The 22,915-nt window shown below is 42.5% G+C and overlaps 1 protein-coding gene across 4 annotated transcripts in view; it reads right to left on the bottom strand.

The window, feature by feature from the left end:
- Window positions 1-22,915, bottom strand: part of SGMS2 (sphingomyelin synthase 2) — a 76,818-nt gene that overhangs the window by 38,304 nt on the left and 15,599 nt on the right. For 3 of the 4 annotated variants that reach the window (XR_006888055.1, XM_046657552.1, XM_046657553.1), the window contains exon 2: window positions 11,243-11,324. The gene's annotated coding sequence lies outside the window, so the exon portion shown is untranslated. Of the gene's footprint in view, window positions 1-311; window positions 331-11,242; window positions 11,325-22,915 lie in introns of those variants that run through there. The other variant, XM_046657554.1, reaches the window with a different exon arrangement.

Below are 22,915 nucleotides of genomic sequence, written 5' to 3'. Positions count from 1 at the left end.
TAGGTCACCAGCTAGTAAGTAGCAGAGCCAGCATTTGGTACTTCGGTAGTGTCTGATTCAGCACGTCATTCCCCATTCTGCAAAAAGCATCTACAGATGAGCACAGAGCTTCAGGATGAATTCTTACAGCAAAGGAAAGGAAACGGACGGCACAGCCCTGCCAAGTCAGGAGCACCGGCCTCGGAGATCAGAGGAGTCTCACGGCCAGATCTCCCCTGCAGCTTCCTCTGGACACGTGAAAACGTTCCAGGGTCAACCGGGAGGAGCCAGCATCTCCTTCATGGCTGGGATCCCAGGCTGGGTCAACTCACCTCCTCACACTTTGCCATTTGTGTTCATTTTCAGATCTGGGGCCAGAAATGCTCTAGAGAAGTAGAACAAGAACAAGACCAGGTTTAACTGGGGGGGGGGAGAGATGGGCCACACACCCTATCTGTGCTAGGAGCCACGCTGGGAAGAAACGAGTTACAGGGCAGTGTCTCAGGGAGACCACGGGGACATGTCTCCAGGCTCCCATCTTGCTTCACCCAGAGGAGCTCTGCTTTTCTTTCTATGTTGGAGGGTTACCAAAATCTCATCTGAAATCTGGGTTCCATGGCTTAAAAGTTTTAAAACTAACAGTGTCACCGCAAGGCCCTGGATCCTAAGTTAAGAGACGAGAATCCTCGTCTCTGTTTAGCAGAAACAAGCCACAGCCAGTCCTAGGTACGTAACAGAGCAATCTTCAGCTGTCTCATTTAATACGACTCCATCATTTTACAGATTTTGAAGACTCTTTCCGATATTAAAATATGAAAAAGAAAAAAAAGATATGTTCGTGATGGCCTCAAAGACAGTTCAAGAAGGTAAACAAAATCCCCGTTTCTCACAGAAAGAAAAGCAGTAGGTGAGGTACTTATGGATAAGGAGTGGATGAACCATCAACGCACCAGGTGTTTCCTCGTGGTGCTCAGGACACCATCGTGAGACTGGTCCTCAAAGATTTAAAAATTTGGGGTGTTTTACCCTAGCTTCATATAGACAATTTAAGGGTAACAGGTCCACGTGGGTGTATTAAGACAATGAACAACAAAAGTTCCTTCAAAGGCATGGCCCTACAACATGCCCTTGCTGATATCAGGAGCAAATGAAACACGGGTCGACCCTGGTGGTAGCATCTTGGAATTCTAAGAGCCAGCGTCTAAGCCTGACTTGACCGCGGGATGAGAAGCAGCGCCACGCCCTTGCTCCTCAGCTTCTTCTGCCCTGCCTTCCTCATGTTCTCAAAGAAGGGATACGGTAAATCACTGGCCACTGGCATATTACAGTTAAAAACATGGTTTATCTTGCATCTTTATTTCCCATGGTCAGAAATCACACTGTCAGAATAGGCCACGCGAACAGAGAAATTTATGGGAGAGTATTAGGTTCCACTCACTATTTAGGCATCTGAATGAAGGAGACTACTACGGGGAACCCGATGCAGAACCCCCTTTCCCACCAGGGCTAAAGCCAACAAGTAAGATCTTAAGGGAGAGCTCCTGATTTCAGGTTTATTAGAGAAGAAATGACATTAAAACTGAAAAAAATAATTTTATGAGGTTGAAGGTGAAAGGTCATATCCCTGGAACAACAGGTGGTTAATTAGATGCAAGGTCAACAACAGGAGGCTACTGGGTGAGCTCAGAGGCCAACAGCAAAGGACAGAGAAGGAGAAAGTACTGTGCTTTATCATACGAACTGACCATAATATGGACACAGATTCAAAATTAGGAAATAATATAACACAAGTTAGCATAAACTATGTTTAAAATAGTTGGTGTTTAAAAAGTTCTCTTCTGAAATATTTAAAATTGAGAAATAAAAATATTCCAAGTAATCTGGAATTGTATATTTTGATTTAAAGAGTTAATCTAGTCCACTAGGATTAATGTTTAAAGGCAGAAGACATTTACAGCATCAAACAAGACTGGACTTCTCTGGGAATGCATTAGCAATCATAGATGTTCTTTTCCTGGGTAGCAGCCGATTCCAGTTTTTACTCCAGACATGACACACATACACCTGAGCCAAATAACTTTGGAAAAGCAGCTGATCGTGTATTAGAACTTTTTAGGGCCAGCCTGGTGGCATAGTGGTTATGTTTGTGGGCTCCATTTCAATGGCCCAGGCTTTGCAGGTTCAGATCCTGGGTGCAGACCTGTGCATGGCTCATCAAGCCATGCTGTGGCAGGGTCCCACATGCAAAATAGAGGAAGACAGGCACAGATGTGTCTCAGTGACAATCTTCCTCACCAAAAACAAAACAAAACTTTGTTAATAAAATAATTCCTACCTGAAATAGTTTTGGAACAAATAAATATAAATAAAGTAAGTGAACTCCATCAAAGTTTATTTATTTGAATCATTTGAAGCATGTTTTATGGCTTCCTCGGTTTTTAAAAATAAGTTATGTTTGTTCATTATGAATAATGGTTAATACTGTTTTCCATCCAGAAACATAAAGGTTCCTGATGAAAAATTGAGAATCAAAGTTAACAGAAAACTCTAGGTTCTTTATAAAACAAACCAAACTTAAAAGCATTTCCCCTAACTCAACAGTCTACACTCATAGAAAGTTATCCAAGGTATAAGGTTGGATACAAAACACTATCTACCTTCAATGCTGAATCCAGTGAAGCACTATGTATTGTGGCTTCCAGGAAAGTCAGAAAATTTTAGAGTTAAACGGGTTTTTCTGCTACTTTGATGGAGATCCAAAAGTTAACCTTAAGTCAGTAGGCTATTATTTTGGTAATAAAGAAAGCTCCATAGGTACTGAGATACCCTGAGAACCCGTCCCCTAATCCCTTTCTTCCTCTTGGCTGTACAGCATATCCCTCCTTGGGAAACCCCTGCACCTGACAGAACCAGACTCCCTGCGAGTCCAGGAGGCAGAGAGGTTGCTAATCTCCCGGCTGCTCACAGCGCTGCTGGATCAGTGCAGGGCATCGTCCAGGCTCTGCTGCCCTGCCAGCCCACGGGCAGCGACAGACACTCCACACGAACCACTGACACTCTGCTTTCCCTTCAAAAATAAACTCAAGGCAAGTCAGAACTCTAAGATCAGATGCCATGGCTTTCTCCCCGCACCTATGCCCCCCCATTTCTTCAGTCCAGCACGTGGTTCTGGAGTCTGCAGCCTACACAGGGCGACCTCCACTGCTGGGTTAGGAGGAGCGAGGGCAGTCCCCACCACCATGTCGCTGACCACCAGCCAAGTGCCTGGCATCCAGAGGCCTCGAACGGCTGCCAATGAATGTGTCCGCCCACACAAACACGCCAAATCCAGCTTACCCTTCTCCAGAGAACCTCAGGTGCCTTTCTGTTTCTCCATGAGTCAATAATGAGTCTGCATAACTAGGATTTCCATATGTGACACAAAGGCCCAAAAATTTCATTCAATTTACGGTGGTTTACTTAGAGTGACTACATTTTTTACTATAACGTATCTTATATAAAAAAGGAGATATAACACAAAGTATAAAAAATAGTAAAGCAAAAATTCGTCCAGCTTCAGAAAGTTCCGGGTACCTTGGAAGACCCCAAGCCACTCTCCGTGAGCACACCTCAGCACCTGCATAAGCCTGATCTCGTCTTTCAATGTATTATAATTTTCAAAGTACCTAATGTTGAAAACCTTTGGAGAGGTTTCTTAAATGATGCTATAATTTCTATAATTGCAGTTCTCAAAATCATAAAAGAACAGATAAATCCTTGAAAAGTTCTCACCCATCTTGGGGTTTCCTTCATTCCTTCACAAATCTGCTTCCACTTCTTAGAGTTCTCTGGAGGGTGGAGGGCATGACAACATGTCCCCACAGTTTAGGATTACAGACACTCGTGCTTCCCAAGCATTTACATGTTAACATGGACAACCACTTTATGGGGTAGGTACCACTATCTCCACCATGTGAGGCAGGAGAAAGTGGAACCTAGAATCTAGCAAGTGGGCAGAGGTGGGATTTGAACCCAGGAAATCTGGGTCCAGAATTTATGCTCTTAGCCACTATGCTATGTTGCAATTTTCCAGAATCTTGGTCTTACTTTTTACAATTAGGAATGTGCCATTATTTTTTCTTCCCTAAGAGAAATGGATTTCCCTTCCCTCTGAGTCCTTCTGGGGAGTGCTTCACCCCCTGCCCCAGTCACTACGCAGGTAACAGTGTGTTTTCCCTGTGAGGTGATTTCCTCCCAAATGCTAGCCATCCCCACCCTCTAACACACAGCTACCAGCTCTGGGTCATCCGATGCCCTCGGTATCCGTGAGAGTGTTTACCCAGCTCCCCGGTGACTTCTAAGAGGGACATTTCCTGGAAATACCGCGGAGGGACATTTCACTGTGGTGAGGTGTTTAGAGTGTGCATCACTCCTGTTGCCTAGAATCCTGTTTGTGTGTGGCAGGAGGAAGGTGACTCAGGCCCAGGTACAGTCAGATGTTGACTCAGCACGAATTCCTCCCAGCACTAGACTGTTGATTTCACACTTCACCTGGAAGCTGTTCTTTCCCAGGTCACAGTTTGTAGAGGCTCCTCCAATTCTTTTCAAGTCAGGGCAATTCAAAAGGTGTGCTGTGCACAGAGTCAACAGACCCCTTGTCGCTAAAATACATGCTACGCTATTTTTCCTATTGAGTTCTGAAGAGAACTTTAAGACAAAAGGTAATTACAGGAATCTTCATATAAAAGAGAACTGGAATTATACAGTGCCACAGAAGTGACTTGCCATCCCTCTGAGGAACAGGTCTCCCATGAATTCACAGTTAACGTAACCTACTCCTAATCAGCACTCAGTCACTAATTGTGACCTCCGAGTCCAGAAAGAATTTTTTCCAGGCAACCGTGGGGTTGACTCATTCGGTAGGCTACATTCCAGGCCAGAAAAACTGTTATACACACACCTGTCTCTTTCTTTTTGTTTTTTGATAACAAGAAAGAATTGATAAGCACATATAAGCAGCTTCAGAATTGACGGGGTTCACTCTCAAATGCCATAATGAATATAAAGATATCAGACTTGGCCTAAGGTCACCTTGCCACCTTTATCTTCAGACTTCAGTTAGCACACCCGGGACACTCCAGAAGTCAAGAATCTAGAATGAAATGCTCTGGGCTTGCGTTCCATATAAATTCTCCACCACTTACTGCTATTCCCTAATACTTTGTGGCTCCCACTGACTATTTTTCCTAGTCATTTCTATGCATTAACTATTCAAAGGAGGAAAAGTGGTTAAACAAAGGCAGACACACATACACACACACACACCAGACACTGTGTTTTTGTCCACCCATGTCTGCTGAAGACCCAGAAAGTAAGACCTACAGGCATGCCTACATGTCACCTCCCATCTTCACAGGAAAATCCAGAATCCTAAATTTACTTATGTTTATAGACTGAAGGATGCAAAGTAGTAATTTAGAAAGTTTTCTTTGTTCTTCCCCTCATCAAATAATATTCATCCTACAATAGGGGTTACAGTATGCCTGATATGGATGCGTATTATTAAAAGTCTAATAGATGATATAAATTTTACTTTGTCTTTGACAGCTACAAAATCGGCATGTATATAAGTTCATTTAGCAAAGATTTTCATCTTAAACATACGTTAAAACTTTATCTTCTCCAAAATATTTTCTTTTTGAAAGGCATCTTTTAGGGAAAAAAATCTTTTCATGTCTAAAAATTTCTTAAAGTCCAGCAGACAAGCTCCATAACAGCTTTAAGAAAAGGGCACTCACCATCTAGAACTGGCTTACTGTGAGTTACAATTACTACTGGCAAGCAATGTGGGCGTAAATTGCTCTCCAAAGTGTTTTAAAGTCCTTAACCGTGTCTAAGGCAGGTTCTCCCAATCTGGGGTTCACAGGCAGTAAGTGGATCTACGGCAGCCCTATAACATGTTTGGGCTCATGAATATAACTGGAGACAGAAAGCTCCCTTCTTCAGATTTGCAAACTAGAGTAGTCACAGGGAACGAAACTACCAGCAGAAAGCTCAGGATTTAAGTTCAGTTTTGTGGCTGACTACCTGCTTAATGCGAGTTTCAGTAACAAAACAAGAATATTTGTTCCCATGCTATAACTAAAGGTTTCTGATAATTAAATGGGAGAGGGGCCTCATCTCATAGAGAGCACAGTTTCTTGCATTTCTCTACTCTGAGAGCTAAATTACTATTGATTCTGTCTCACCCTTTTTTTTTAATTTTAATTTTTGGTGAGGAAGATTGGCCCTGAGCCAACATCTGTTGCCAATCTTCCTCTTTTTGCTTGAGACAGATTGTCACTGAGCTAACATCTGTGCCAACCTTCCTCTATTTCGTAATGTGGAACGCCACCACAGCATGGCTTGATGAGCGGTCTGTTATGTCCATGCCCAGGATCCAAACCCACGAACTCTGGGCCGCCAAGGAGGAGTGCATGAAGTTAACCACTATGCCACCGGCTGGCCCCCTCTCTCATCTTTTGAAACCTTATTTAGCCTTCAGTTAGACATGTGAAGGTCTGTTGCACCAAGTCAAGCAGACAGACCTGTCCCTGACCTCAAAGAGTTTGCAGTCCAGCTGGGGAAGCAACCATAACACAGGGAGATAAATGTGTGGATAAGTAGAAGTTCAAGAAGCTATAGGAACACATTGCCAAGGCACATCCCCCCAGTCTGGGAAGGTCTGGGAAGACTTCCGGGAAGAAAAAGGGCGTCTCAACTCAGATCTGAAGGATGAAGATGAGTCTGGCAAGTTGGGACGGGGTTATTTAAGGCAGAAGGAATAGCATATGCAAGGACCTTGAGGAGCAAAGGAGAATGTGGTTTGTATGTATGGGAACAGAAGGAAAGTCAGCCTGGCTGAAGTGGGGAGAGGCTGGCTCCTGAAGAGCCTCATAGGGCCTTGTTATGACATTTGGATCTTGCCCCCTGGATAATGGGATCAGGGAGTAACATGCTCCGTTTTGTGTTTTATACGGATCCCACTTATGATTCCTCACACTTAGAAACCAAGGAGATGAGCATTTCTTACACTCAGCAGAAAACAATCAGTGCATCCCTATAGCCAAGGATAAGTGTATAAAGTTCTTTATTCAACCAACTTTCCGCAGCACCAATGAGATATTACCATGTGACCCAGGAAAGCAGAGCGGCTAAGAACTCGGCCTATGAAGGCGACGACCTGAATTCAAATTACGGTTCTACACCGTTCTAGCAAGCCACTTCACTTTGGGCAACTCATTTAAACCCTCTATGTCTCAAAGTGGAATTAATGGTAGCTACCTCATAAGGTTGCTGTGACAATTAAATGAGGTACTATATGTAAAACATTAAGAACAGTGGCTGCCACAGGGTCAATCTTAGTTATTATCATCAAAAATATACGGGTCAACTGTGAGCACCAAGACCCAGTGCTCTCGACTACATTTAAGACTTAAACCATGTAAATATAAACTCTTCTCTTTAGACACCATCTAATTTCTTTAGGAAAAGCAGCTTAAACAAATAAATCTTTATGTTTAACACTTTTATCAGTTTTCTATTCGAATATGCAAGAATTTTAAATGAGATGCTAATACACAATTATACAAAAAGAAAGCTTTATTTCAAAATTTGAGAGCTTTGAGGCCAGCCTGGTGGTGTAGTGGTTAAGTCTGTGCACTCTGCTTTGGTGGCCTGGGGTTGGTGGGTTCAGATCCCAGGCGCGAACCTATGCACTGCTCATCAAGCCGTGCTGTGGCAGTGTCCCACATAAAATGGAGGAAGATGGGCACAGATGTTAGCTCAGGGCCAATCTTCCTCAAGCGAAAAAGAGGAGGATTGGTCACAGATGTTAGCTCAGGGCCGACCGACCTCCCAACCAAAAAAAAAAAAAATTGCAAGGTTTTACATCCTATTTGGACAAAGATCTGCTGTCTGGAGTGAAGTTTTTAGGACTCTATCTGCAGACACGCTTCAGAATCAGGGCATACTTAGAAATCAGACTGCTTAACTAAAATTCTGTGGCTATGAATCCAAAGGAGTTTGAGTAAGTCCATTTATCTAATAATCAAATTATAGAAAATTAAAGCAAGAAGCTTTTAAGCCTAAATACGACATTGAGGGGACCAAAGAAGCTGTGGGTTCACCACTAAACACAAAAACATTCACACCCCGTGGCCTTCTTGCCGCCTCCATCTGTAGAAGCAAACGCTGAACCAGTGTTCAGAAATCTGAAGTATTACACACTTTACAACTGAACACAGAATACAAGTCAAGATATAATGCCAAAGATCAGTTAAGTGCATACTAAAAATATTTGTGTCACCCGCCATTAATATAGACATATTAAATAGAATATTAAAATCTTTGCAAAGCTGATTGTGTCGGGTCTCCAAGACCACTTCTAGTTTGATGATTCACTAGGAGGACTCAGGACCCAGCATCTAGCCACACTCATGGCTAAGATTTATTACAGCAAAAGGATACGAGCAAAGTCAGCAAAGGCAAAAGGCACAGGGGACACAGCCTGGAGGAGACCAGGCTCAAGCTCAGAGTCCTCTCCCAGTGGAGTCACACAGGTCACGCTTAATTCCCCAGCAATGAGCTGTGACAACGCCTGTGAAATGTCATCTACCAGGGAAGCTCATTCATGACTCAGTGTCTGGGGTTTTTATTGGGGTTGGTCACATAGGCACTTTCTGCTGGGCATGTACCCAAATCCTATACTCCTGGAATGCAAGCAGGTATTCAACATAAACCATACTGGCTGCACAAACAGTCGGGCACAGTGAGCCATTATCAGGGGATGGTGGGGACCTTCCCCAAATCGAGTTCCCAGATGCCACCCAAGGGCCAACCTTGCAAGCAGGCCTTTCGAAGGAGAGCCGTCTCAGGCCTGTGGTGTTAACTCATTTTTGTACCCTGTCCTATTTCAATTTGCTATAATACAGCACCAAACTATGGGAGAAAGGCCTTACTCTTCTCAGCAGGTCACCGAGGTACACCACGAGCCTGAGAAACACTTCTATCCTGGGTGGTTTCAGTATTTAAAATGCAGCATTTTTAACATGGACAAACCTTGTCTTAAATTACAGAACAAAAGATCTAAGATGGCTTTTAGTGGTCCTTTTGTACAATAAAAAGAGATGAATCCTCATCCTGTTTAATTTTCTGAGCATTTTTTTTCTTTAAAAGAATACCACTGAAAATTCTGAACAAAGAGTTCTCCCAAATTGAAACTACTTTGAGAAACCATTGAACCTACCAGATTGGCAAAAAGTCCAGACCCTGGTGAGAGTTGCTCTCACAGGTTTCTATGAGAGATAAGAACAAGAAAAACGCCCTCTGGGAGGTCATTTGACAACATCTATCAAAATCATACACACACCTTGTGACTTGCCATTCTGTTTTGCACATTTCTACAGTTGTAACTGCATACATGCAGAATACCTTATGTATAAAGTTATTTCTTGCAGCATTGTTTAAGCGCAAAGGATTGGCCACAACCCAAATGTCCATCAATAGGTCACTATTTAAATTGTGGTACATCCATACAATGGCCTACTCTGTAACTGCTGAGAAACAAAAGAATGAGGACGCTCTCTCAGTCCTGATGTGTTAAACCCTCTTACACACCCTGGGGAAAAACATACATTGCAGAGAAGCGTAGTTTGCCATCTTTGACCTTATGAAGGGGGCAAATAGGACTTCATATTCACACTTGAAGTCATATTCGTTTGTGCACAGAGAAACTCTGGAAGGGTACCTTAGACACTGACCACCGAGGCTGGGAGGGGATGCGAGATGCAGAATTTAGGCAAAATCTGTCAATCTGAAAAAAATGTATAAAAATGGTATACTTGGAAAGCAATCCTTCTTTCTCTTCTAAGCCCAAGTTATATCAACCTGGCATCTTTTTGTTTCTTTGTTGTTTTAATAAGATTCTGTATTTTTGCAGTGATTAAACTAGGGCAGAAGATTGCTTTATCCTCTTTTCCATATCAAGTTCCACTCTCTCCTTCTCGTCTTGTATCCGTCTGCCACCTGGAGGGGCTTGCCCCCAACACCTGAGGGGCCAGGTGCTCAGAGCCTCCCCTCTCCCACCCGTTTACTGACGAGGTCAGGAGCTTTTTAAAAGCTCCAGGAGAGCAGGGATTTTGTTTTGTTCACGGCCTTATTCGCAACGCTGAAAAGAGCATCTGGCACACAGAAACCGTTCAGTGAGTATTTGTTGAATAAATGAATTATTTTCTTCACCCAGCCTCGATGGGACAGACACTACCAGACAAGGGGAGAGACATCTTGGGGGTCAAATATTTAGAAATAGTTGTCATTCCTGGTATCAGCCCAATACAGGCATTCTAATCCTAGCCACATTCCTAGAATTATTGTGAATTCTACGGAAGACAAACAAGCCTATAGAATGCTGTGCTGAACAATGACTCTTAAATATTCATAAAAGTTTATTTTTAATTAACTTGGGATTACACGGCCCTGGGGTCCATCGGAGGGCTGAGTCTTCTCAGGCAAACAGCACACTAGCAACGATGAAAAAGCACGGCCACCCTAAGAGCCACGTGAGCCCAGTCACAAGGCGGCCAGAGCTGCAGAGAAGGAAGAGAACATTAAAAACACAAGCGCTGTTTTTATCCTCAAGAATAAGATTGCCCGTGAGGTTAAATAAAAGTTAGTAAAGACAGTGAGCTGAGTTGCACAACGTCAACTGCCAAGCAGACGCCTTCCTTCCTCCTCAGTGGGCACAGAACAGGTCTAACCAGCACATCTCTTAGCCTTGGCTTCAATTACCATACACAGGGAAGAACTGCCAGTAACAATGTCAGTAACGCTGCTGAAAAGGCGCACAGCTGACTGAGGTTTCTTTGAAGATTTCTAATGCCACCAAACTTCCTCAAGGCTTGGCTGAGGGAGGCACGGGTGCTGTCTTTCGGCACTAATGCAGAGAGGTTAGGAAATTTTGACGTTATCCCTGTTTTTCGTGCGGTCATTTAAGACAACGATCCAATGAGTGAGGAAGCATGCACTCACCTGAAACAGCTTGAAATCTAAGACTCTCCTGAAGATAAAATAGAAATTTTCAGAGCTAAGGTATTTATGAAATGTCTTCACTGGAAAAGAGAAGACAGCAGAGAAGATACAGGACAACTGGGAGGCAGCCCGCCTTCAGCTGATGCGAACTCTACCTCCGCTCTCCACCAGGAAGCCCCACCCTGCTGTTTGAAGACGGCAGCATAGTGACTCCTACCTTGGTCCTCGCACGGTCAACACTCACAGTCTCGTGGCAGCTCCTTTCTGCGAAGAGTGGGATGGGGCAGAGGGTGATCACTCTAAAGGAGGGAAAAAGCGAGAGGTTAAATTACAATGATGCTTTGTGGTTTTGCTTTGTTGGTTGTCTGGGGGTTACTGGTTACTGTCCCCCAGGAAAACATTGTCTCTAACGGGCACCAGCATCTCAGGAGGAGGAAAGGAACTTGGCCATTCACCCACTGACATTTACGTAACGCCTTACAGCTGCTGTTCAGAGGTGGAGCAGCACAGGAAGCAGATTCCCTTCCCTCGTGGGGATGCTCATTCCAACGTGGGAACAAACACGTAGATAAACAAGGGGACTGATAAAGGCCACTCAGAGCAGTCAGCCAGAATCAGGGCAAGGTCGGTGTGGCTGATTCAGAGCAAGAGGCCAGGGAGTCTCTCTGAGGGGAGGCTGTTTAAGACTTGATAATAATGGGAGGGCAGCACTGCATCGAGGCTGAGGGAGCAGCTGGTTCAAAGGCTGGGAGGCAGGAATGAGCTAGAGAGGTTTAAGCAATGGAAAGGCCAGCACTGCTAAAGCGCTGGGATCGAGGAGTAGAGAGGCGCAGAGGAGGGCAGAGGCCAGTCCCCCAAGGGCTCTGGGACCAGGCAGAGGGACTGCCGACAAGCAGGGAAACAAAGTATCCAGCAAACTCAGGCTGCTGCACAGTGTACAAGCTGGGACCTTCAGACCAAATGGCAGAAGATTCCCTTTGAAATGCACAGAGCTGCTTGCTCTTTTCATGGATTGTTTTACTAGACTATTTTTCAGAGTAGTTTTAGATTCACAGTGAAATAAAGCAGAAAGTACAGAGACTTACCCTATTTCCTCTGCCCACACACGTGCACAGCCTCCTCCACCACCAACATCCCCCACAGAGTGGTACATTTGTTATAATCGATGAACCTACACTGACACATCGTCATCTCCCAGAATCACACACCGCACGTGAGGCTTCACTCTCGGTGTTGTACATTCTCTGAGTTTGGACGAATTTACAATGATGTGTAGCTACCACTGAATCACACAGAGTAGCTTCACTGTCCGAAAAATCCTCTGTGCTCCACCTAGCCCTCCCTCCCTCCCCTCCTTTTAATGGCTTTTAAGTAGCTGAAATTTGGTTTGTGGGTGGAAGTAAAATATATGCTGTTGTCCAGAGGTCTACAGCTGACAGAACTGCAATATGAATATCCTAAGACAACAGCCTCAGATCAACCACCAAACTGTCCTTGGTACACACACACAACTTAGTAGTTGATAGATGTATCTTTAACTGCCTAACAAATTTCATTAAAATCTATGTTGAACAATTACAGGATATATTGGGGCCGCCTCATGGCCAAGCGGTTAAGTTCACACACTCTGTTTCGGCGGCCCAGGGTTTTGCCAGTTCGAATCCTGGGCATAGACACGGCACCGCTCATCAGGCCATGCTGAGGCGGCATCCCACATGCCACAACCAGAAGGACCCACAACTAAAAAATACATAACTATGTACCAGGGGGCTTTGGGAGAAAAAGAAGAAAAAAATAAAATCTTTTTAAAAAGCCCAAAAAACACAATTATAGGATATATGATCATCTGCAACCAGAAACTGATTTTCAATCGAGATCCCACTTTCACCCAAAATACTCAACTGTTGGAAGAGACTCAAGAACGAGTGTGTCAGTCCCAGGTACATACCCAAGAAAAACAAAACCACTAGTCCACACAAAACCTTTCACAACAATGTTCACAGCAGCATTGTTCACAACAGCCCAAGAGTGGAGACAATCCAAATGTGCATCAGCTGACGAACGGCTAAAGAAAATGTGGTCCATCCATATCCTAAAATATTGTCTGGCATTGCAAAAAGATGAAGCAGTGATGCAGGCCACAGTGTGGATGAGCCCTGAAAACACTATGCTGGATGCAAGAGGCCCGTTACCAAAGACCACACACTGTTTGGTTCCATTTATATGAAATGTGCAGAACAGGCAGGTCCATAGAGACAGAAAGTACATTAGTGGGTCCCAGGGGCGGGGGAGAGGGGTATGGCGACAGAATGCTAACGGGTATGGGGTTTCTTTCGGGGGTTGATGTAAATGTTCTAAAATTAGTGGTGATGGTTGCACAACTCGGTAAATACACTAAAATCACTGAATTGTACTCTTTAACAGGGTGAATGTGAGGCTGGCCCAGTGGCGCAGTGGTTAAGTTCGCGTGTTCCACTTCGGCGGCCCAGGGTTTGCCAGTTTGGATCCTGGGTGTGGACATGGCACCACTTGGCAAGCCACGCTGTGGTAGGCGTCCCACATATAAAGTCGAGGAAGATGGGCACGGATGTTAGCTCAGGGCCAGTCTTCCTCAGCAAAAAGAGGAGGACTGGCAGCAGATGTTAGCTCAGGGCTAATCTTCCTCAAAAAATAATAAATAAAAATAAATTAAAAAAATTTTTAAAAAGGTGAATGTTATGATATGTGAATTATATCTCAACAAAGCTGTTATGAAAATAAAAGACCAAAAGTGCATCTGAAATGCTCTGTAGAAATGAAATAAACATCTATGGGTCAAAAATGCTACATTCCAGCAAGGCCCAGGGTGAGAGGTAAGTAGCTCAGTTTTATTCTTCACCGGCCGTACAATCCTCTCAGTGGGACACGTTCACCCCTCAGGAAAGACCACAACACACCTGGAGGACGTTTTTCTCGTTTCACTTGGAGCCTTACTCCAGCTCTGACCCTCTCTCTTGACTCCACCCACATGCCCACTAACCTGCCCTGTTTCCAGCTGCCATCACATTTCCCCCCGGATTACAGTAATCTCGTGATTTTCCAAACTCAGAGAGAGTGTACATCTCCATGTCTGGGTGTCTCAGGAGGAGGGGGAATGGGGAACCATGTTTTGCAGCCCAGGGGAAAAAAGCTTCTCCCAGCACCTACCTCTCAAATGCTCACTGTGGGTCTGTCCACAGGAGGCAGTAAGCAATGGCGCAGACCAGGCAGACCCCCGTGTGACGTCACGGGGTAGTTTTACATTGTGTCCCTCAACAAACTCCACAGCATAACTCTCTAGAGTCTCTTTGGTAGGAAGCAAAGGCAATGAGATCTAATGAGCAACTCTGATGGTCTGACGTCCAGGGGCACAGCTGTACCAGAAATCCACCCTTGACTTCCACGTCCCACAGCCAGGCTTCTGATAAGAGCTGAGGAGGAGACAGTTCCAGATTTGTGGAACAAATTATCTAACATTAGGAGATGGCCATAACAACGCCACATAAAAATACTAAGTAACCTGATGCATCGAAGCCACTTTCCCCAGAAGCATCTGTTTTTAAGTCTAATGGACTTGAGAGTCATTGTCTGGCAAAAGAACAGCCATAATCATCTCAGGGGATTAAACAACTCAGAAGAATGTTGCTATTTGTCATAGTCGTCTCAGGCTCTACCCCACAGTTAAACGTGGAGCTTTTCCAAATCACAAAAGCTATGGTGGCTAAGGCACATTTCATTGTAAGTTGGAAAATAGACGAATTTTTATTTTTAAAGACTAGTTATCAGAGAGCCGATTAGCTAGCAAAGGCCCTCCGTCCCTTCAGGTGTTCCCACACTGGACACGGGAGACGTGGGGCAGGTGGGCGTCCACGGCCTTCCTGCAAGTCTTGTGAATAAGCCGACGCCCCCAGAGGTCTGTCAAGCTTTTCATTCCATCAGGCAAAGTCTTTCTTCAGATAAAATGGCGTCATCTGAAAGTTGTTAATTAACTACAGCAATGTATTTTCATTTTCATACTTGTGGGGTATTGCTAAAGCCACCAGAAGAAAACAGAAATAGATTGATTCCTTGCAGTTCCCAGGCACTAAATGCAGCATTCTGCAAGGAAGGAGGGGTGGCAGGTGCAATCGGTCCCCACGCATCCCTGGACAAACATCACTGCTTAGAGAAGCCTTTCCTGACCCTTCCAGGCTGAATCACGGCCCCTTCACCTGCTCCACACGACTCTATACTTCTCCATCACAAGAGTCTGCTAATTGTAATTACGTACACAATTATTGGTACAGATTCACTCATCTCTTTTGTCAGACTGTAAACTCCATGAGGGAAGGGACCACATCTGTCAGGTTTTCTGCTGTCTTCCTGGCACACAGTCGATGGTTACTTCTTCACTAACTCCCTCTTTTTAGGACACCCAGCTGTGTTCCTAAAGGGGCCCATGTAAGCTCCTTGCAAGCAAGATAATGAAGTCACCCTACAAAGGCGGAAAAAAGGAAAGCACTTTAATATTATAAAACCCACACATTTAATACCTTGAAGATTTTCAGAAGCAGGGTCCTTGGATGGACATGTGCAGATATGAACGAGAGAGGGAGAGAAATAAGGAGGGGGAGGAACGACCCACTAATTCAGATGGGTTCTTTGAGAGTAAAATTATATTACGAGAACTCAAATAGTGTTTCTAATTATAGACTCAAATTTAAAATATCTTGAAAGGTCCCTCTGTGCTTCCCTCTGCCTAATACAGACTGCATGCAAACATCCCAGAAATAGGAGTCTTCTCTCTTTTTTAAGCCCAGAGAGGAAGATTTAAAAGCCCTGAGTCTCACAACCTCTGCTTTCTACAGTTTTCTGTTAGGTCTTCCATAAGAAACAATTGCCAATCCAGTTCTTTCCTTCATGACACAAAGTTGCTATTGCTATAACCAAACTCCTAAACTCCTTAGAGTAAAAGCCATAAGAAATTACAAGAAGGTCACACAGTATCATAACAGTGAAACTTAATTATTTAATTTTAAGAAATGCTTTCAGACCTTCTGTGACAAAAGAAAATAACCCCTTTATACTTTAATACTGAAAGGGAGTGTTTAACCTTACTGGTGAGCAAAGAAACTCAAATCAAAAAGCGAAGATACCATGTTTTCACATGAAATTGGCTAAAAAAAAAAAAAAAACCCAATCATCAAGCTGCTCTTCAGGACTAGTGTAAAATACATTTCTTATATTTTACAAACACCCTAAGAATGTGAACAAAGATTTACCTCTGAGCCTATGACACTGTTAATAACAGTGAAAAAACTGGAAATAACTAAGTGTCCAACAACAGGGGATTACTTAAATAACCTGTGGTGGATGGGTACAATGGAATACTGAAATATTTCTTTATAATGTTTAGTGGAGAATGACAAGGGGCTCATGATATATTCATGAATACAAAACAATGATTTGTGTATGACCCTATTTATCCTATTTTTAAAAGTTTCATGTGTAAACATAAATGCTGGAAAGATAATGCAAAACGTTAACAGGTGATAGATTTATAGATGACACAAATTTTCCTTCTGCTTATCCAGGTTTAAAATTTCCTAAAATAAACATGAGTTGTCATTATAATTAAAAAGTTAAAGAGAAAAGATAAGGCTAAAACTCCCAATACAAATTTCCAAATAGCTACCGCATTAACAGTCTCTAAAAAAATATTTATTATGATAAGCACATAGTCTGTTTAATATCATCATGTACTAAGGATAAAAATAGTAAACCTCATTTTTCATTTTGGTCACTGTGTGTGGGGTAAGCAAATAAAAATATTCTGTCTTGAAAATTTAGAAGTTTTCTTTTTTAGGAAGATGCCATTTGTGGTGATGTACCACCAGGCAGCAAAGAGGTCAGCCTCTCCGGTTAAACATAGCATAATTACATAGTTCATAAAATTAAACTAAAACGTACACATTTTACTATGATGATTACTCTTGCTCAAATAAAATCCTGTCTTTGAAAATAAAAATGAAACTAGACATGAATAAATATGAATTAGGATAGAAACAAATTTGGGAGGGAGGTACTATCCGAAAGAGGCTGCCAGACGGAGTTCACCTCTGGTCAGGGAGGCAGTGACTCCTCAGCAGACACACAGTATGATAATCACCACCACAAGGATCCCACAATAGGTGCACCTGCGGGGGCCATCCCTGAGTGACTCAGCTAGAGCTGCTCGTGCGCTAACTCCCGGCTCTTGCTTACGAAGTCTCCTTCAGACTCCCAGCCATTCAAGTCTCTCGGCTCTACAAACCGTTCTCTCTAGTTTTTGTTTTTCTCTCTCCTAATCTCTTGTTGTCTTTTGTTGTCTAAGAGGTTGTTTACTCCAGCCTCCTCACTAGTTAGCAGTTTGCTTCTCTTGTAAGAAACTTGTTCTAAAAATTTAATAATTTGTATTTACTTTAACTTTCTTATAGAGTTTACCTTGTGCTTCATTACCCATCTCAGACAACCTCACCCAACAGGTTTCCAGCATCCCTTCCAAACAATCTCAAAGCAAATTATGCATTGGCATATTTCCATAATCCTCTACTTCACAGAGCCATCTCTTCCAAGGTCTTCCTTTAAGTCTTGGAGGAAGGATGATGTTCAGAGAACAAAATCAGAGTTGAGAAAGTAAACTCAGGACCCCAAATTCTCAGGACCCCCAAACCCTCTTTTATTTGGACACCAAATAAAAGAAAGAAAGTAGGGGCCGGCCCCGTGGCCAAGTGGTTAAGTTCATGTGCTCTACTCCGGTAGCCCAGGGTTTCGCCGGTTCAGATCCTGGGTGCAGACATGGCACCACTCATCAAGCCACACTGAGGTGGCATCCCACATAGCACAACCAGAAGGACCTACAACCAGAATATACAGCTATGTACTGGGGGGCTTTGGGGAGAAGAAGAAGAAAAAAATTGGCAACAGATGTTAGCTCAGGTGCCAATCTAAAAAAAAAAAGAAAAGATCAATAATCTAAGCTTATACCTTAGAAAACTAAAAAAAGAAGAGTAATTTATATCCAAAGTAAGTAGAAGAAAAGAAATAATAAAAAATTAGAGCATAAATCAATGAAATTGAAAACAGGAAATCAACAATCAACAAAACCAAAAGCTGGTTCTTGGAAAAGATCAATAAGCCTCTAGGCAGACTAACAAAAAAAAGAGAGAGAAGACACAAATTACTAGCACAGAAATAAGAGAGGACATTCTTAGAGATCCCACGGACATTACAAAGACAACAAAAGAACACTGTGAATAACTCTATGCCCACAAATTTGATAACCTAGGTGAAATGGACCAATTCCTTGAAAGACACAAGTTTCTAAAACTCACACAAGAAACAGACCATCTGAACAGGCTTATTATCTATTAAAGACATTGAATCAATAATTAATAACTTTCCAAAATAGAACGCACCAGGCCTAGACAGGTTCACTGGTGATTTCTACCAAACACTTACGGAAGAAATTATACCAGTTCTACAATCTCTTTCAGAGGATAGAAGCAGAGGGAATACTTCCTAACTCTTTCTATGAGGCCAGTATTACCCTAACACAAAAACCAGACAAGGACATTACAAGAAAAGAAAACTAAAGACCAATATCTATCTCTCATAAGCATAGATCCAAAAACTTTCAACAACATATTAGCATGTGGAATCCAACAATATATAAACAGAATTATACACCATGACTAAGTGAGATTTATATCAGGTATGCAAGGCTAAGCCAGCCCTGGTGGTTTAGTAGCTAAGATCTGGCACTCTTACCACCACAGCCGGGTTCATTTCCCAGGGAACCACACCACCCATCTGTTGGTTGTCATACTGCAGCAGCTTGTGTTGTTGAAAGCTATGCCACGGGCATTTCAAACACCAGCAGGGTCATCCATGGTGGACAAGTTTTAGTGGAGCTTCCAGACTCAGACAGACTAGGAAGAAGCCCATGAAAACCCTGTGAACAGCAGTGGGGCACTATCTGCTATAGCGCCTAAGGGAGAGGACGGCGTGAAAATAGCGGGCAGGCTTCCACTCTGCTCTACACACGGTTGCTTTGCTGGGAGTCAAAATTGACTTGATGGCACTAACAACAAAATGCAAGGCTGATTAAACATTTGAAAATCAATTAATGTAATCCAACACATCAACAGGCTAAAGAAGAAAAATCACGTAATCATATCAATAGATGCAGAAAAGGCATTTGACAAAATCCAGGACCAGTTCATGATAAAAACTCTCAGAAAACTAACAATAGATGGGAACTTCCTCAACTTGATAAGGAATATCTAGAAAAAACCTACCGCTAACATCCTCCTTAATGTTCTCAGCTCAAAGCTCTACCACTAAGGTCAGGAAAAAGGCAAAGATATTCCTTCTCACCTCTCTTTTTAATATCAAACTGGAAATCCCAGTTAATGCAATAAAATAAGAAAAGGAGAGGCCGGCCCCGTGGCTGAGTGGTTAAGTTCACTCATCCGCTTTGGCGGTCCCAGGGTTTCGCTGGTTCGGATCCTGGGCGTGGACATGGCACCACTCATCAGGCCACACTGAGGTGGTGTCCCACATGCCACAACTAGAAGGACCCACAACTAAAATGTACAACTATGTACTGGTGGGATTTGGGGGGAAAAAGTTGGAGGGGGGAGAAGATTGGCAACAGCTGTTAAAAAAAAGGAAATAAAAGGTTAATAGATTGGGAAGAAAGAAAGAAATATGTCTTTGTTTGTAGACAACATGATCATCTACATAGAAAATCACAGGGAACTGGCAAAAAAACATTCCCGGAACTCATAAGCAATTATACCAAGGTTGCAGGATACAAGGTTAATATACAAAAATCAATCACTTTCCTATATACCAGCAACAAACAGCTGGAATTTGTAATTTCATACACAACACTACTTATATTTGCATCCCCCAAAGATCAAATACTTAGGTATAATCTAACAAAATATGTATAAGATCTATATGAGGAAAACTACAAAATTCCGATGAAAGGGATCAAAGAAGAACTAAATAAATGGAGAGATATTCCATGTTACTGGATAAAAGGCCTCAATATTGTCAAGATGTCAGTTCTTCCCAACTTGAACTACAGAGTCAATGCAATCCCAACCAAAATCCCAGCAAGTTATTTTGTGAATATTGACAAACTGATTCTCCAGTTTTAGAGGCAAAAGACCCAGAACAACCAACTCAGTTTGAAGAAGAGAACAAAGTCGGAAGACTGATGCTACCTGACTTCAAGACTTATTAGAAAGCTACAGAAATGAAGACTGTGTGGTACTGGTGAAAGAACAGATAAACAAAGCCACGGAACATACCAGAGAGCCTGGAAACAGACCCACATAAATAAAGTCAGCTGATCTTTAACAAAGAAGCAAAAATAATACCTTGGAGCAAAAAGAGTCTTTTCAACAAATGGCACCGGAGCAAATGGTCATCCACATGCAAAGAAATGAATCTAGACACAGACTTTACGTCCCACACAAAAATTAACTGAAAATGGATCACAGGTCTAAATGTAAATGAGAAATGCAAAACTATAAAACTCCTAGAAGACAACATAGAAGAAAACTAATTGATCTTGGGCATGGAGATGATTTTTAGACATAACACCAAAAGCATGGTCCATCAAAGAAATAACTAATAAGCTAGACTTGACTAAAATTAAAAATTGGTACTCCGTGAAAGGCAATGTCAAGAGAACAAGAAGACAAGCCACAGATGGGAGAACATATTTGCAAGAAACAAATCTGATGCAGGATTATTATCCACAATATAGAGGGGCAAGCCCAGTGGTGCAGCAATTAAGTTCACATGCTCTGCTTCGGTAGCCCAGGTTTACCAGTTTGGATGCCGGGTGCATACCTATGCACTGCTTATCAAGCCATGCTGTGGCAGGCGTCCCACACAGAAAATAGAGGGAGACAGGCACAGATGTTAGCTCAGGGCCAATCTTCCCCAGCAAAGGGAGGAGGATTGGTGGTGGATGTTAGCTCAGGGCTAATCTTCCTTGGGGAAAAAAAAATACAATAGCAAAATATACAAAGAACTCTTAAAACTCAACAATAAGAAAATAAACAATCCAATTAATAAATGGGTCAAAGACCTGAAGAGACCTCACCAAAGACATAGAGATGGCAAATAAGCATATGAAAAGATACTTCACATCATATGTCACAGGGAAATGCAAATTAAAACAACAACGAGATATCACTACACCTATTGGAATGGGCAAAGTCGGGAACACTGGCAAAGCAAACGCTGGAGAGGATGTAGAACAAGAGGAAGCCTCATTCATTGTTGGTGACAATTCCAAACGTGCAGCCACTTGGGAAGACAGTCTGGTGGTTTCTTACAAAACCAAACGTACTTCTACCATATGATCAAACAAGCGCATTCCTTGGTATTTACCCAAAAGAGTTAGAAAATTATGTCCACACAAAAGCCTTCACACAAATGTTTATAGCAAGTTTATTCATAATTGCCAAAAACTGGGGGTAACCAAGATGTCTTTCAGTAAGTGAATGGATCAACAAACTGTGATATATCGTACAATGGAATATTACTCAGTGATAAAAATATACAAGCTGTCTTCAGCCACAAAAAGACATGGAGGAATTTTAAACGCAAATTGTTAAGTAAAAGAAGCCAGTCTGAAAGGCTACATATGTATGATTCCAACTACACGGCGTTCTGGAAAAGGCAAAACTATGGAGACAGTAAAAAGATAGTGGTCCAGGGGTTGGTGGGGGAGGCAGGGATGAACAGGGGGAGCACAGAGCATTTTTAGGGTGGTGAAACTATTCTATATGATACTGTAATGGTGGATATGTGTCATTACACATTTGTCAAAACCCACAGAATATACAACACAAAGAGTGAACTCTAATGTAAATTGTGGGCTTTAATTAATAATGTATCAATATTGCCTTAATCAGAACAAACATACCACACTAATGCAAGGTGTCAATCATAGCGGAAAATGGGGAGGAGGGGGCCCAGCTTACGGGAACTCTGTACTCTCTGCTCAATTTTTCTGTAAACCTAAAACTGCTCCAAATAATAAAGCATATTAATTTACAAAAAAGTACTTCTCAGAATTACCTATAAACTCATTCATATTTAAGATAGCAAAAATTTTTCCCAACTAAAAACAAGAAATACTCCAAGTATTGTGATTTAAGCAGTAAAGCAATACTTGAACATTAATGGCAAAACAGTCCAGAGTCATGTCCTTTAAGGACAATGACAATTTGCTCAAACACAACCACTGATCCAAATTTGCCTTATAATTCAAAAGTAATTAAGCCTTTCTAAATGTAGGGAGCATTCTAAACACCACTGAATGTTGAAGAAACAACATTTGTGGTCAGGGCAGCTCCCCGCTTTGCGGTATACCAGGTTTAGATCTGTAACTCCATCATTGCCCCCACTGGTTCTCATACTCTATGTACATATTCATCCCAGCAGACATGAAGGCAATGCTTTGTATACCAAATGGCAGGGCACACCCATCCCTATGGAAATTAAAGGCTTCATTCAGTGTGCAGCATAAGCACATACAGGGAGGGGCTTAGCACGACTCTGTAATGTGCCGTTTACAAAATTGTACCCTGATGAAACCACACCTAAGAGAAGACTCGCTTTGCTTCCAAAATGACATCTGTAGGACATCCCTTAAGAACATTCTCACAGCCAAAGAGTCACTTTAATGGAACCCTAAGTGAAGTTCCCAAGCTTCTTGCCTCAAGGAATCTAGCTACCAAGAGCTTTGCCATCAGCTGAGAAGATGAACATGAAGCGTATCTGCCAGTAAGACAGACATTTGACCACAGAAATAATGGCTAGG

Source organism: Equus quagga, chromosome 3, assembly GCF_021613505.1.
Source record: "Equus quagga isolate Etosha38 chromosome 3, UCLA_HA_Equagga_1.0, whole genome shotgun sequence".
NCBI classification, from domain to species: Eukaryota; Metazoa; Chordata; class Mammalia; order Perissodactyla; family Equidae; genus Equus; species Equus quagga.
Note: the sequence above shows the minus strand (reverse complement) of the source record. Positions and strands in the feature narration are given on the sequence as shown.